General features: G+C 41.7%; 1 protein-coding gene and 1 non-coding gene across 4 annotated transcripts in view; one reads left to right on the top strand and one right to left on the bottom strand.

The window, feature by feature from the left end:
* The window catches only part of SHROOM3 (shroom family member 3), a 320,630-nt gene that overhangs the window by 220,724 nt on the left and 84,049 nt on the right, over positions 1-15,857 (bottom strand). The gene's annotated exons all lie outside the window — the stretch shown is intronic.
* On the top strand, positions 14,767-14,899 carry LOC132693483 (small nucleolar RNA SNORA3/SNORA45 family). Its single transcript, XR_009616850.1, has one exon. It is a non-coding gene; the product is annotated as a small nucleolar RNA SNORA3/SNORA45 family (small nucleolar RNA).

Here is a 15,857-nt window from a genome sequence, read left to right as displayed (position 1 = left end):
AAAAAAGTAAAGTGAGAGTTCACTCATTTTGGAATTGAGCAGTGAACCCGGGACTAGAACCCTAGGCAGGAGGGTTTCCCACACGGTAAGGGCACTGAGGGCAATGAGTTTTGGCCAGGCCCAGGGGAGCCAGTATCCTGTGGATTAAGGCTAGGAAACAGAGCCAAGCCTGGAAAAGATAGAGTTCTAGGCTTTTAAAGAGTTTTATTATTTATACTTCCTTAGTTTCATCCAAGAGGTTCTGGGTCAGTATTCAGTGAGGTTTCTTCACATACCTCAGTCAAGTCCTTTTTGCACTATATGTAGCTGCCTGTTAGGGAACCAGAGAGGGTGGACTGAGGCATTGCAGCAACTTCTTGGCTGCTCTTCCTGACAGTTGTCTAGTCCCTGCCCTGCCACTGGATCCACTGTTGTTCCTCTACAGGCCACCAAAGAGGTCTAACTGTTGCAAGTCTGACTGTAGCACTTCTAGGTGTAAAACCCTACAGTAGCTCCACATTTTTCATAGGATGATCCAAATTCCTGAGCACACCATCAAAGCTCTTCCTGGTTTCTGTCTGCCTCTCCTGCCTCATTTTTCCTACTCTCTCACCTTTGGCTGTAGCAAACCTGTGTATGGCTTTTGGGTAACCCATATTCTAGATGCCTCCAGTACTTTCACCTGCAGCTGTCTCCTCTCCAACCCTCAGCTCCCCCATATCCCTCAAAGTCAACTTTCAAGACATAGTTCAGTGATCACCTTCTCCAGGGAGCCATCCCTGAACCCCTGAAACCAGTCACATGCCTTTCCTATGCTTTTCCATATACAACATCTCAGCACTACTCTACTGAAAGGTAGTTGTCTGTTTACTTGACTGTGTCCCCCACTAGACTGTTATACCCAAAAGACCAGACACAACTTCCTTGCTTTTGTATCTTTTGCACCTAACGCAGTGCCTACTCCTAGCAGATATTCAGTCTGTGTTTGAAGAGTAAGTGTAAATGATGTAACACCGAGGTTGCGAGGTTGCAAGGGTTCAGTGTTTGAATGAGATGAGAACTTACTCACCCCGCCCCTAGCCCATCCCAGCATTCCCTTATTTGATGAGGACAGATAATTTGCCATTCCTGAGGTGTTCATGGTCTGGTTGGTGTTTCTCCAGTGTTTTCAAACCCAGGGCTTTCTGGTGGAGCTGCTAAGTAGAGTGGCTTATTCTCTTCTACCAAGGCCGGTGCTACTCTCTGTTCCTATGGCTCCCCATAGCTCTGCACTATAAGGGTGGTGTTGAGGGCCCCACCTCCAGAGCCAGACTTCAGACCTCAGATTTATCACTGTTTTAGTTTCCTATTACTGCTTAGTGGCTTAAAGCAACACAAATTATTATCTTGCAGTTCTGGAGGTCAGAAGCTCAAAATGGGTCTCACTGGGATAACACCTGGTCTTATCAAAGCTATGTTCTTTCTGGAGACTCTAAGGGAGAATCCATTTTCTTGCCTTTTCCGGTTTCTAGACGCTGCTCGAATTCCTTGGCTCATGACCCCTCTCCTCCATATTCAAATCTAGCAATGGCCAATTGAGACTTTCTCACAGCGCATCACTCTGACACTGACCCTCTGGCCTCCCACTTTCATTTATGAGAACCCTGGTGATTACATTGGGCCCACCCGGATAATTTGGAAGAATCCCTTCAACTCAAGGTCCGTCGCTTAGTAACCTTAATTCCATCTGCAACCTTAATTCACCTGTGCCATGTGATACATTCACAGGTTCCAAGAATTAGGGTGTGGACATTTGGCAGGGGGGTTGGTGGTGGTGGAGGGGGGCGTGGTATTCTACTTACCATAACTTACTAGCTGTGTGACCTTAGGCAATTTATTCCTTTCCTCTAAAACTCTGTTTACTTCTCTGAAAAATAGGGAAGGTGATAATAATAGTCCCTACTCCTGAGAATTATGGAGAGAATGAAAGTAAATTATGATAATAAATGGAAAGCTTATCACAATACCTGACACAGAGTAAGGATCAACAAATGGTAGCCTTTAATATCATCATCATCATTTGCAGGGGGAAGTAGGTAAAGAGGTTCTATACACTCAATCCTCTGTCCTTGTTACATGCAATAGAATGAGCACCATCATAGAGACTTCCTACCTTTCCCCCCATTCTTCCTTTGCCCAACCCCTATTTCAAGACACAGAAGGAGGAGCAAGTCCAGCAAACACGACCAACAGACAGGAGACCACTGCAGTCCAAGCTGAGTTCTCTGAGCTTCTGGTATTTGAACTCTGTCAGCCAGCTACTGGGCTCTCATGTCATAGAAAGAGTCTCATGAGATAGTCGTAGCTCAAAACAAGTTTTCCAGAGTCACCTGAATGTGCGGAGGAGCCCCGGGAACCCCTAGGCTGTGATAAGGGCAAAATTCTCCAGTTCCTGGAGCTTGGGTCTGTGTGCCTGTGTGTGCCCACATGCGTGAATCCACATCTGTGAACATTTGCCTCCTTAGAACAGGTACTGATATCGCTTTCCCTCTCACTGAATTCCCAAGCCCCCACAGTCATTATGTGACCCATCCCAGTGAACTCCACCAAACTTCAAAGAGAAGTTCTCTTTAGAGAACAGGAGGCCAGGGCTAGATGAACCCCAGGTAGGCCTGAATTCCCCCCTCTGCTCCATTTAGATTAAAGATTTGGGCATTTCTTTACATTTAAAGGCATTTATTTATATTTTACTCCATTCCTCAAATAATTTTAGGCATCGTAGTTAACATGGTTATGTCATGGTCCTAAGAAAGACCCTTTGTCTCATTAGTTTCCATTCAAGTCATAATGTTTTCATTTATTAGACTGATTCTGCTGTATTTATCCATGGAAAGATAGTATATTATGTATAATATACATATATGTATAGGACATCTATTAAAATGCACATATATGGAGAATGTATATATAAACCATTTTATAAATAAGAGAAGGAGGACTTTTATTAACCACATCAATGGAGAGCTCAGATCTTTGGAAAATAAATAAAATCTATAAATTACATATGATCTCATGTATTTTATAAGTATGCAGAATAAGCCCACTTCTTCTTACCAAATAGAAATAGGAATCACAGGACAATAGTTAAATGCACATATACACACACAATGAAAATATATATAACCTGAATCTCATTTTAGATAACCATTTCCAACTTGTCCTTCGTCAAATTCACATCAAAGTTTCTGACATGCTAAAATGATCAGGCTTTAGTTTTATCTTCTCTTTTTTTCTCTAGTCCCAGTTTGGGAGAAATCCTAGTGATCAAAAACTAAAATCGGTGGCAGCAGGAAGAAAAATGACAAATCTCTAAGTGTTTTGAATGTTTGGTCATCCACTCCTAAAAAAGCCACCTTAGCTATCAGACCTCTAGCACTTAGTAATGACACTTTAGTCCTGTGGTTCTGACACGAGTTTCATGAGTGCCCAATGGTACAGTTTCAGACCATATACTCTTCTGCTTCCCAAGGAAAGGTCCACCTGAACCAGAGAATCATTATGAGGTTCATTTAGCTTTATGAACTATTTGTTTCCCAAAGTTTTCCAAAGTTTCCCCTAGGTTTTTAGATTTATAATATTGAGAAAAGTTGGGCTTTCAACAAGCAGAACTGTTAACATGACAAGGGTGACTATTCGTACTGCTATTATCTTAGAGGGACTGACTTCTTTGTCTCTACAAAAGAATTCTCAGGGGTGGCTGAGCTAGAAGGAAGTCAGGTAATAAAACTCATACAGGCTCCCCTCTTGTATAAGATAACAATAGTATTCTATTAGTCACCATTGTGAATTACCAACATTTTCAAACCACATGACATTCCGGAGGCCAGAAAGATACCTGAGCAGTAACTGGCAAAAGGATTTCTTCACCCAGGAGTTCTAAACAATGATTTGTTTGCTTACCTTCTATCAGAGCCATATAGTGTTTAAGCTTTGGAACCAGACTGCCCAGGTTCAAATCCTACCTCCATGCTTAGAAACTATGTGACCTTCAACAAGGTCACATATTTGACTTCTCTGTGCCTGTTTCCCTTTCCATGAGATAAGGTTAATAATACCCCTTATAGGATTATTGTGAGGATTAAGTTAATGCACATAAAGTGTTTAGAAAAATGCCAGTTAGTAAATAGCCAGTAAATGTTAGTTACTCTCAGTACCTTATATTGTCTTCCATCAATTAGGAACACTAATACCTCCTTTTTATACCTCACAGGTTATTTTAAAGGTTGAAATTAGAAAAATTTCATGAAATACTTTAAGAAGCCTAGAAAAAGGCTTCTGATTAGAAGCCAGATATTGGAACTGCTAGAAGCGGGAAATCAAACAGTAGGAGCGTCATCAGCATCAAGGCAAAGGATAGAAAGAAAGGGAGAGAACAGGACATTTGTGCCCATGCCTACTGTCTACTAGGAGCGTGACAGGCATGAAGCCATTTCATTCTCACCTATGCTTACGAGGTAGATTTTTGTCAACAACAAAACTTAGACTCAGTGAGCTTACAGTTATAAATAGCAGAGCCACAATCCAAACCCAGATCCATCCAAAGCCAAACCCCATCATTCATTCTCCCACCCAACTCTAAAACAGGCAGCAGCCAGCCCCTTCAAAAAAATAAGGCCATTCACTGTGTTAGTGACAGCCAGTATGATGCCTGTGATCAAGGAATGGTGACATACTGCTCAGCACAGCCTTCTACTCTGCTGGTGGCCAACAGGTTCAACGGAAGCCCAATGAAAGAAGACTATCCTATAGCAGCAGGGGTAGGGACACTGCAGCCATCCTGAGTCATCTCTACTGTGCTTGGCTACAGCCAAATGAGTACGGAAGGTGCCAGAAAATGAATAAATAGGAGTTGCATGAATGAATAATTGAAGAAAGGAAAAGGTACAGTAAGCGCTTAATACTTCAGGCTATTTTAAGTCCTTCACAAATACCCAAATTCCAGAATATTCCCTCTAACCCCACCCCAGCTTTGAACTGCCTGCTATCAGATTTCCACTAGCTTTGATACTTCTTTGTTGTAGTCACTTGCAAACCCTCAGGTCTTCCTCCTCATTCCCCGAAGATCTTCCCCCACACCAGCTGACTGTCAGACTCCTCCCTGACATTACTCCTGCCACCATACTTGATGCCCATTATCTCGTGGGTGTTCCTCCAGCACTCTGGCAGCACCCCGGAGTCTTCCTGACTCTAGATCATCCCGGTTTCTCACTTCCATGGACAGACCCTAGCTCCTGTCATTACCAACATGCAAACCCTCCATAATGCCAGTTTCAAGCACCCCATTCTCTGACCACCTCCTCCTTCTCTTTTTTTTTTTTTTGTATCAGCTTTATTGTGATGAGTTACATATACCATAAAATTCACCCTTTTAAAGTATACAATTTAATGGTTTTGGTGTATTCACAGAGTTGTACAACCATTACCACAAGGAACTTTAGAATATTTTAATCCGACCCCCTCCAAAAAACCACCATAACTTTTAGCCTTCACCGCCCCTCTCAGTTCTCCCATTGCTCCAGTGCTAGGCAGCCACCAATTTACTTTCTGTCTCTATATATTTGTCTACTCTGAATATTTCACATTATATAGGACGTGGCCTTTTCCAACTGGTTTCTTTCACTTCGCATGTTTCGGAGATTCATCCAAATCGTAACATGTATAAGAATTTCCTTCCTTTTTTATTGCCAAATAATATTGTATCATATGGATATATTTTTTTTAATCCATTCATCAGTTGATGGACATTTGGGTTGTTTCCACTTTTTGGTTACCATGAATAATGCTGCAATAAACACTGTGTACGTCTTTTTATGTGAGGTATGCTTTCATTCCTCTGGGGTCTGTACCTAGGAATGGAATCACTGGATCATGTGGTAATTCTATGTTTAACATTTCTAGGAACGGCCAGATTGTTTTGCAGTCACTGCACCATTTTGTACTCCTACCCACGATGAATGAGGACTCCGATTTCTCAACATCCTCCTCAGCACTTGTTATTATCTCTTTTATTATAGTCATCCTGGTAAGTATGGATACAATGATATCTCACTGTGGTTTTGATTTGCATTTCCCCCTCCTCTCCTTTCGGCTCATTTGTTTTAATATTCTGACTCCATTTTTTGATTCCATAAAGACCTGCCTATGGTCCTCTGGCTCTTTCACTGCTTCTCACCCATTTCATGTGCTCACTTCCTTCCTTACCTCTCTTAATGCCCATCAGTTATCATTATCATTAGTTATTTGCATAAACCCTCAGCTCTTTTGCCCTTCTCTCCCTTCCTTATAGTCAACTGGCAAAACCCCAGTCTTGGTTATATTGAGATCTCCGTCTTCTCTACACTTTTATCTGCATAGATGAAAGTGGCTGCTCTCAGTTTAAATCCATGACCTTCAACCTCAAGTCAGCTCTTAATGCTACTTGGCAATTCTAAATGCATTCAGTTGGCAATCCCAAATCCATTCATTCTTCCACTCCCCTGGTCAATCATGGCTTTGTTGTTCTCCCGAGACCTTCAACCCCTCATCACCACCCTCACATTGACTTTGTCTTCCAGTTTCACCAAGAAAATACATGCAGTCAGAAGATGACTCCTCAAAATCATACCACCACATGAATCATTCTACCTACATATATTTTGTCATCCTTTCTGTTACTAGGGATGGACCAGCTATAGCAATGCTTTGGTTTGTGCACAAGATCCCATCCTTTGTCATCTGTTTAAATATACTATTCCAGCAATTGTCCCCTCTCAGGCATTATCACATTTTTCCATTCTATTGGATTATTTTCATCGCTGGAAAACATTCTATTATTTCTTCATCTTAAATTAAATTAAATTCTCCCAATCCTACCTCCTTACCCAGCTATAACTCCTTTTCTCCATATATGGCCTATATCTAATCTGAACTCCAGGGTAACATATTCAATTGCTTACTGGTGGATGTTTACTTGGCATCTCAAATTTTATAAGGCTAAAATTAAACTCCTGGTATTCTTCCTGAATCTTCATGGTGCTCTTTTATGGCAAATAGCATCACTATCTTCCAATTTTTTGGATCAAAAACCTTGAAGAATTTGCTCTCACGTTACACATTGAATCCCTCAGCAAAGCCTACATTGCTACCTTCAAAATATGTTCACAATCTGACTACTTCTCATCCCCTAACTGATCTCTGACCTGCCATCATCTCCTACCTGGATATTTAGTGGGATCCAAACTGGTGTTCCTGCTTCTGCCCATATGTTCTTCCTACTCACTCCACATCCCTATCCCATAATGTGTATTCTTTCTCTCTTTTTAATTTTTTTCCAGATTTATTGAGATATTATTGACATATAACATATATAAGTTTAAGGGGCACAACATGATGGTTTCATACATGCCCCATAATGTATTTTCAGCACTGTAGCCAGAGTGATCTTTCTAAAACTAAGTCAAACAAGGGCACCTGGGTGGCTCAGTTGGTTAAGCATCGGACTCTTGATCTCAGGCCAGATCATGATCTCACTGAGACTGAGCCCCACATCAGGCTCTGCACTGTGTAGAGCCTGCTTAGGATTCTCTCTCTCTCTCTCTCTCTCTCTGCCCATCCCTTGCTCACACGTGCATATGTGTGTGCACATGCTCTGTGTGTGCACGTGCTCTCTCTCTCTCTCTCAAAATAAATAAATAAACTTAAAAAAGAAGAAACAAGTCAAACATGTCACTCCTCAGCTTTAAACCATCTAATGGCTTCCCAACCCACTCAGGGCAATAACTCAAGTCCTCTTAATGGCTTTCTTGGTCCTACACAATCACACAATCTGCCCCCTCTGTATCTCCTTGACCTTTTCTTCTGTCAGTCTCCCTTGGGGTTATTCTACTTCAGCCACCCTGGCTTCCCTAAGATTTCCTGACTGCCCAAGTACACATCTACTGCATGGTCTTTGCACTTGATGGTTTTGTTTTTGTTGTTTGGAGCACTTTCTCCCAGGTAGCCACCTGACTCATTCCCTCTCTTTCTTCAGGTCTCCTACATTATTCATAAGTTTAGCAAAGACTGTTCTAAATTAGAAAATTGCTGGCATGGGATTAGGAGGAGTTTGGAATAAAAGAGAGAAGAGAAAAGAAAAAGCATGTTTAAACTTTGAGGTTCTCCAAAGGCCAGGGTCTAGTTGCTTTACTATTTGGTTGAATCCTCACATCCTATGAGATGAGGGTGATTATATAACCATTTCACAGATGAGATAACAAAGGCAGAGAGGGATTAAGTCATAATCTCTCATAAATGTCTAGCAAATGGTGGAGCTAAGTGTCCAATCAAAAATCTAACCTCAAAACCAGTCTACTACATCACAGATTTCTAGCTTCCTATTTGGTTGAGAGCAAGCTGGGATGCCTGTTACAAAATTCAAATATTTGCAAAAGTAAAGAAATCAATATGGCTTATTTTTGTAAATTCTTCACCTTGACTGTACCCTCAAGTGAAACTTATGTGTTCAACTGAGGGTTAGATTCCAGGGATTCCTGGCAATCTTTCAACTAATCATCTGGGATCATTTTTTCAAGATGAAATTTCCAACAAGTAGTCCACTACACATGGATGCTTGTCAGCAGATTTACTCCTTCCAGTTGCTACTAAGGAGGCGTCAACTGCAGGGCCTGCCAGGGAAGGAACTGAAAGGAAAGTAATTTGTTAATGGTTTTACTCAACAGGGTCACTTCCCAAAATTCCATGCTGGGTGGCCCAAATGTTTAGAAATCCATGCTCCATAGACCTTCTTTTGAGATGAGTTGTAACACTGGTCCTCATGCAGATGCCTGAGAAAGCATGAGGGTGTCTGACTCCCCCTGTTATTATGCTGCTGTGACCCACCCCCACATCCATTATCTTTCAATTATCAGCTCAGCATTTCTTCCACCCCCTCTGGCCTATTCTTTGCTTCTGACCTCTGACTTACGTATTTGCTTTTCCCCGTCTGGAATCCTTGCCCAAACTGACTTCAATCACTCAAAACTCTGTGCTGTAAGGAGGGAGATGGATGTAGGGGAGCAGTAATAACCAAGTGACTCCAATGGAATTGTTTGCGGCATGCCTTCCAACCAACCTCTCTTCACTTATTTTATGGTGGTGGGTTATTCATTAAGTGACCATGAACCGTCAGCAAGAGGCTGGTTTCTATTCTAGATTAGTTTTCTATAAACATTAAATCAGCTCAATAAAATAGCTAATGTAAAATTTCTTACCAAATCTTGTTTCAACTTCCTACAGTGGAAGTTTAGGAATGAAATGATGGTCAGAATATTATGGAACAGTCCCCTACGTCTTATTAATTGCCATCAGTATAACTGCAACTTCCAGCTAGAAATGTTTCCCAGGTGCTAATTAAAGTTCATCAACCTAACAATCTGAAGAGGTCAAAGAGTATTGTACCCATTTTACAAAGGGGGAATGTGATGTAACTTGCTACAGAGCCCAATCTTAAATATGAGCAAGGAATTGGAATTCACACTGAGTGTAACTCCAGAGCCCATTAGGTAACACACCTTCTGATGGCTGTCAGTATCCAATGGAAATATTAAATTTTGTTTTTCTTGTACTGGTTTATTTAAAAAAAACAATATATTGAGTACCTACTGTGTGTTGGGTTTGGAAGATATATTAACATTTGGTTTTTATTCCCTTATAAGCTAGTTAAAAAGGAAAGGGATATAAAAAGGAAAGATGGCTAGCAATGCAAGGTAGCATTTCCAAGTGTCAAACGTGAATTAGAAAAAGGAAATGCTGTGTGAGCTCTAGTTCAGACCAGAGAATAACCACTGACGTCAGGCAGGACAAGGATGGTCTTTTAGATGGAATGGGTATTGACCTGGACCTGGTTGGCTCTTAGGCCATTTGCTGTAAGGGCTCTTGAATGATATAAAACTTGAGTTGGAGAGTTAATCTTTTCTATGGTCCTCAAGGAAGAAATTGAAAAAAGGACAATGGAACCTGCCCTGTTAAGGCCAGTTTCTCCTTTTAGAAAAAAATGCTAATGGGTCATGGTCAGTGAATACTTTAAAGTCAGGCACAGACTTTAAAACAACCATCTTAAGGTTTAGACATTATTTGTGGTTTATCCAAAATTCAAATTTAATGTCCAATATTTGAATTTGCTACATCTGGCGACCCTACTCTCACTGCCACAACCCATTCAGAACTCCCTTCCTTGAATATCTTTTATTGGCTTTGAAAAGAAGAACCTTTAGAAAGGGGAAGAAAACAGATCAACTTTGCAGACCTAGGGGCTTGATTTGGTCACTGCAGGCAGAGGTGAGTTCAGAGCGGGAGAAACCTCACATGAATCAAACTCATAAGAGACTGACACATGGATCAAAACCACCCAGCCTTGTGGTTCTAAACTACCATGTTTTCAGCCAGTGCCTGGAATGGCCTTCTTCCATCATTTGCTTGGTAAACTCATTTACTCATTTATTTATTTAGTCAATTCATCCATTGAGTTAGCTAGTATCGGTTGAAGATTATATTAGAAGCTGAACATCTAGACTTCCTTCGCTGTTGCAGCAACAATAATCACAATAACAGCTAATACTTTGGGGGGCTTGCCATGAGCTAGGCACTGTATTAAATGCTTTATATCCGTTAAGCCATTTCATGTTTACAGAACACTATGATGTATGACTATTATTATTTACATTTGACCAAAAAGGACATTGAGGCATAACAAGGCTAAAACAAAACAAAATAAAACAAAACAAAAAACCCCACTTGTTTTCAGTCGTGCATCTAATACTTGTTGGAGGCAGGATTTGAATCTAGCAGTTTTCAGAGCCTGTATAGTGTCTAAACACTATATTAAGCTACCTCCTTTTAAAAACCCTTTCCTCCTGATTCTCCCCTTCCCCAAGTTAGTTATTTCTGTCCCCAGGCACATGTACCACTGTGAACTTAGTAAACTTCATTAGTAAATTTGTTTCAACTGCATCATAGTAAATTTGAATTTGTTTCAAATTCAAATTAGTAAATTTGTTCTCTGCTTACATGTCTGTCTCCTCAATCAGACAGTAAGCTTCTCCAGGGCAAAGACAACACCTTATTTATTTTGTATCTTCAGTGCCTAGTACAGTTTATGTCCTAAAATAAGTGGTCAATACGTACAGTTGTACTAATTTCTTGCTAGCTGTGGTAAGCTAGAGTGGTCCGAGTATTAGTCAGGGTTGATCAAGGAAAACAGAAATTAATCTAAGTATTTTAAACACAGGGAATGTAACAGAGGGAATTGGTTATATAGATAGTGGATGAGCTCCCAAGCCACGGTGGGAAGCCACCTGCACCCCTGCCTCCATCTCCAAGAGGCCGGAAATCTGCCTGACAGAGCCATGGCAGGCAGGATCTAGTACATTAGAAAAGATAAAACCATCATCACGCTGTCTGAGCTCAAGAGACAGGAGATATAGCCTGGCTCTGCGTCCCTCCCCTCATCCTTCCAATCATTCATCTCTCATTGGCCAAACCCTGCTAGAAACCTGTTGACTATGGAAATTGAGAAGTGTGGCCTGCAGGGTTAGCCCTCTTGGGGGAGAGGCCAGACTGACTTCAAGGGCAAAAAGACCCAGAACAAGAGGCAGAGCACCCATCAGAAAATGCACCTCTTTTGTGACCATGCTGAGAAACTGCAGGGTGATGAAGCTGACCACCCCTGCGGTGCTAGGTGACAGTGTCAGGTGCTTGTCCTTTGGTGTCCCATCATCATCTAGGCTCCATGAGGATACCACTTTTCTGCTAACTTACTATGTGTCAGCTAAGTCTAAGTTCACTTGGATTGGGCTACATCTTTCTTTAGGTTTCAGGTGACAATGACAATAAACGCTTGCTGAGCTTCTGCTTTGCATCGGACATTGTGCCAGGTCCCGGGCCATAGATCCCAAAAAGTGAGAGAGCCTGTACATCAAGGAATTCTTGGTCAAGGGAAAACAGACAACTAAACAGCTGATAGATCTGCCACATGGTAAGATATGACTATGGTAAGCACATACGTGCAGTTGGGGACTCCAATGAGAGTCACACCCACCTCCAAAGGGTTGGAAATGTAGGGGTATGATTGTTTTATGAGAGTTTAATCTACAAAATCAATGCAAGTGGTTCAGAGTGGAGACAAACAAGGACAAATGAAAGATATGTAATAGCCCCTAAAGCTCCACGCAGCTTTGAAATCCCAGGAGAACTCTGTGCTCTACACACACATCAGAACACCACCTTAGAGCATACCTATTATATACCACGCATTGAGCCAGGTCGTTCCATGCATAATGCTTTTACAGGGACTCTGAGTCTCTGAATTTCAATCCCTGAATGCTTGAACTTCATAAATAAAAATTTTACAAACGGAGAACGATGCAAGACTTTCTTGGTCCTGCTCACGGTCATAGAACCAAATAGTTGCAGAGCAGACATTAGAAACCCAGGCTCCAGATTCCCATTTCTGCTCTAAGACACTAACTACCCCAGATACAGGAGTGTGTTCTACCATTGCAAAAATAAAACTTGGCTAAAGTAAGACTCCCTTGATTTCCATTTAGTTGGTAGCTTCCCAGGCTGAGTGCCAACTCCTTTTTTTAAAAAATTAAGTGCATGTAATATTTGGATAATATTTTTCACATTCAAACAGTTGATTGGGTCAATAAAAGAAGGTGGTGGTTTTATATGTTTATCATTATGTTTTTAATTGTTTTTTTTTTTAAGTAGGCTTCATGCCCAGCCTGGAGCCCAACGTGGCGCTTGAATCCTGAGTTCAAGACCCTGAGCTCAAGATGTAGGCTGAGATCAAGAGTTGGACATTTAACCAACTGAGCCACCCAGGCGCCCCTTATCATTTTGTTTTTTAAATACAAAACCTTTGCAGGGTATGTTGCATTTAAACGTTCTGCACCAGTGGCGAGCTCATTCTTGGCTTTTCCACAGCAGTGTTCTCTAAGATGAGATAGAGACTCCTCACCTCTGTCTTCTGCCCCCAGTCATCTACCGGTGGGGCTGGGGGAGCAGCTGGCTCCCTGAAGACAAATGGGAACAGCCTGGAAACAGGCTTTAGAGCGAGAAGTACAACAGTTTCTGACTCCATTGGGTTTCTCTGGGAAATCACAAAACCTCCCATAGGTTTTTACGTATTTATTCCAGTTTAAGCATGCTACTGCCTTTTATAGTCTTGCCACTTTTCTGACCCTAATATATACATAGCTACGGTGAGCACAGAACAGTGAAGTGAACTATTATGAGGCATTCGTAAGTAAAATGAAACAAAACAATAGCTCATCAAGACACATTTAAAAAAAATCCCGGCCCTGATTCTTCCTGTGTATTGGAAATGAACCACAGGTGGCTCTAAAGTTTGAGGAAATTATTTTATTCCCACTGGAACAAGACACTGAAGTGTTTGTGCTTTCTAGCTACTTATTGTAAAAGAAGGAAACTTGAGGAGCAAGTGGACAGAGAGAGTTGGGGTTTATTCCAATGACCACCATCACTGACATTCCTGGAAAGGAATTATTTGTTTGATGGCTTTGCTCATGGCTTTCAGGATTCTCCTTGTGCAATGGAGTGGGACGTAATTATCTGTTAGACATTTTCCAAATGCTAGCTGAACTGGATGGCTGGCCATGGACTCTACACACAGGGCCTGCTGTCATTTGGTAATCACTAGGTGCTGTACTGAACACTTTTCTGGGGCGGGGGGAGGGGGGATCTGTATTTAATCTTTAAACAAACCCCATGAGGAAGATACAGTTATGATTAATGGATGCAGAAGTTCAGATTATGGTGATATTTCTAATCCTTTTCCCATCACAGCACCTCCATCTCTTGAGGGAAGGCTCAAGTTTGGACAGGGTTAATGTATCTTGCCGAGGTTAAGAAAGTGACCCAGCTGAGATTTAAACCCAAGGCTGTGACTACAAAAATTGTGCTCTTAAATGTGATTCTAGGAACAAAATCAATAAGAAATAAAGCTTTGGTATGCTATACCATTCAATTCGTGAGAAAGTTCTATCGTATTGCTAACACTGAGAAGATAGTACCAAATCACATGAGTGCAGTCAACATTAAGACCTAGAGCAAAGCTACTAAGCAGTATGATTTATGCCATAACAAAGATATTCAAAAGAATAAAAATTATGTAAACCTTCCCCTCCCCCCAAGCTAGATAGAGAGGTAATTAAAAATATATATATTTGTTGGGCTAGAAGAAAAACAAGAGAGTAAGTCACTGGTCAGTGTGATTAACAGAAAGTCCAAACCTGGGGTTAGGGGTGATAGAAACCCTCAGAAGAGTTTGAGGATCTCAGAGCAGGAGACTTGTGCCTTCACTCCCCATTAATAATCCTGCAAGGAAAGATCCTCACAGAGAGCCTACACCAACACAAGGGGCTATAGTAGAGTAGGACAAGTTAAGCCAGAGAGACCATCTGAGATAAATCTGCCACCACCAAGCCCATATTTCCTGGAGTGTCAGAGCAACACTCTGAGCAGCCGATGCTTTCCCATGGCTTCCCTCACACCCTTCCCGCGTGAGACTGGGCAAAAGTGGCTGAAGGAAAGCCAGTGGCTTGGGAATGCCCTTATCACTGTGTGTAACTGGAAGCCAAAGAACAGGGGTATACTATGGTCATCAGCAGTGAATGGCAGTGAGGATAGACACCAACAGCCAAAGCCAGTTCAGGAGAGACCTCCTCACAAGGAGAACCTCGCAGTGGCCCACTCCTTAAATGTCCAGATCCTATATAGAGTCCCATCCTGACATAGTTCTTATCCTGATGTGCTGGAGTTTTCAGAGAGAGAGAGTCTGCTGGTCTTGAATCACCGGCGAGGGTAGGCAGCACCCCCAGTGGTGCCCACATCAGAAACATGCACTCACTAGTTCCTAGATGGAGTAGCTTGGCAGGCATCTTTTCTCATACCCATCAGGGAATTGGCAGGTGCCGTGGTGTGTTATAAACCCTTTTCTCTTTCTTCTAGGACTACTTTGAAGTTCTGGGGAAGGAAAACCTCTCAAAGCAGACTGTTATTGTACAGGTAAAATTCTTTAGCAGAGAACTGAAGAGAAGATTAAGGGTGTGGCTTTTTTGGGGGGGGGGGGGACAGAGGGTTGTGTCCCGGTGGTTTGAAGTCATGGAGGAAGGGCCATTGAATACTAACCAGTGCTTTTCAAAAGAGGAAAAAAAAAAAAGAACTGGATTTTAAATCACAAGTAATTGAATTTACTTTGAATTAGAAAGAGTTAGTTTTCTATTATCAAGAAGAAATTGGGGCTTATGAGTTAATTTAATTCAATTTTAGGGAAATAAAATTACCTCTTAGCTCACTTGACACTTATAAGAACAAAAATTTACTCCCTTGACACATTTTAGTGTAAATTCACTGTTACTATTAAATTTTTTTTTTTACCACTTCAGTTTTATCCAAGTTTCAGAATGAGAGGCTTGAGGTCCTCCTAAAGGAGTTCTAAGGGCAGGAATTAAAAGGAGCTTTTTAGGACATGTAGCGGGGAGCACTGGGGTTGACACCCAGTATTCACTGCCCCCTTCCTTCACTCTGAAGCAGACTAGGTGACTGTGCCTCCTGTCCCATCAGGGTGAGCCACTGTGTGGCTGCTGGACTGGTTCAGGAAAGCCCAGCATCAGCCAGTCAGCACATGACATGTGTTGGCCAGGGTGTTAGTTGAGGATGATCAGCCAGCACCAAGGGCAGGCCTCCTCTCTCTCGAGATGAGCCCTGAAACATGGAGCCAGCCTTAATTTGAAACTGACACCAGAAGAAGGTAAAGAAAAGATGTCTGGCAAAGTACTACACCAAATCAACCCTGAAAC

Source organism: Panthera onca, chromosome B1, assembly GCF_046562875.1.
Source record: "Panthera onca isolate mPanOnc1 chromosome B1, mPanOnc1 haplotype 2, whole genome shotgun sequence".
In the NCBI taxonomy this organism is placed as follows: Eukaryota; Metazoa; Chordata; class Mammalia; order Carnivora; family Felidae; genus Panthera; species Panthera onca.
The sequence above is the reverse complement of the archived record's forward strand: the minus strand, read 5'-3'. Positions and strand labels throughout refer to the sequence as shown.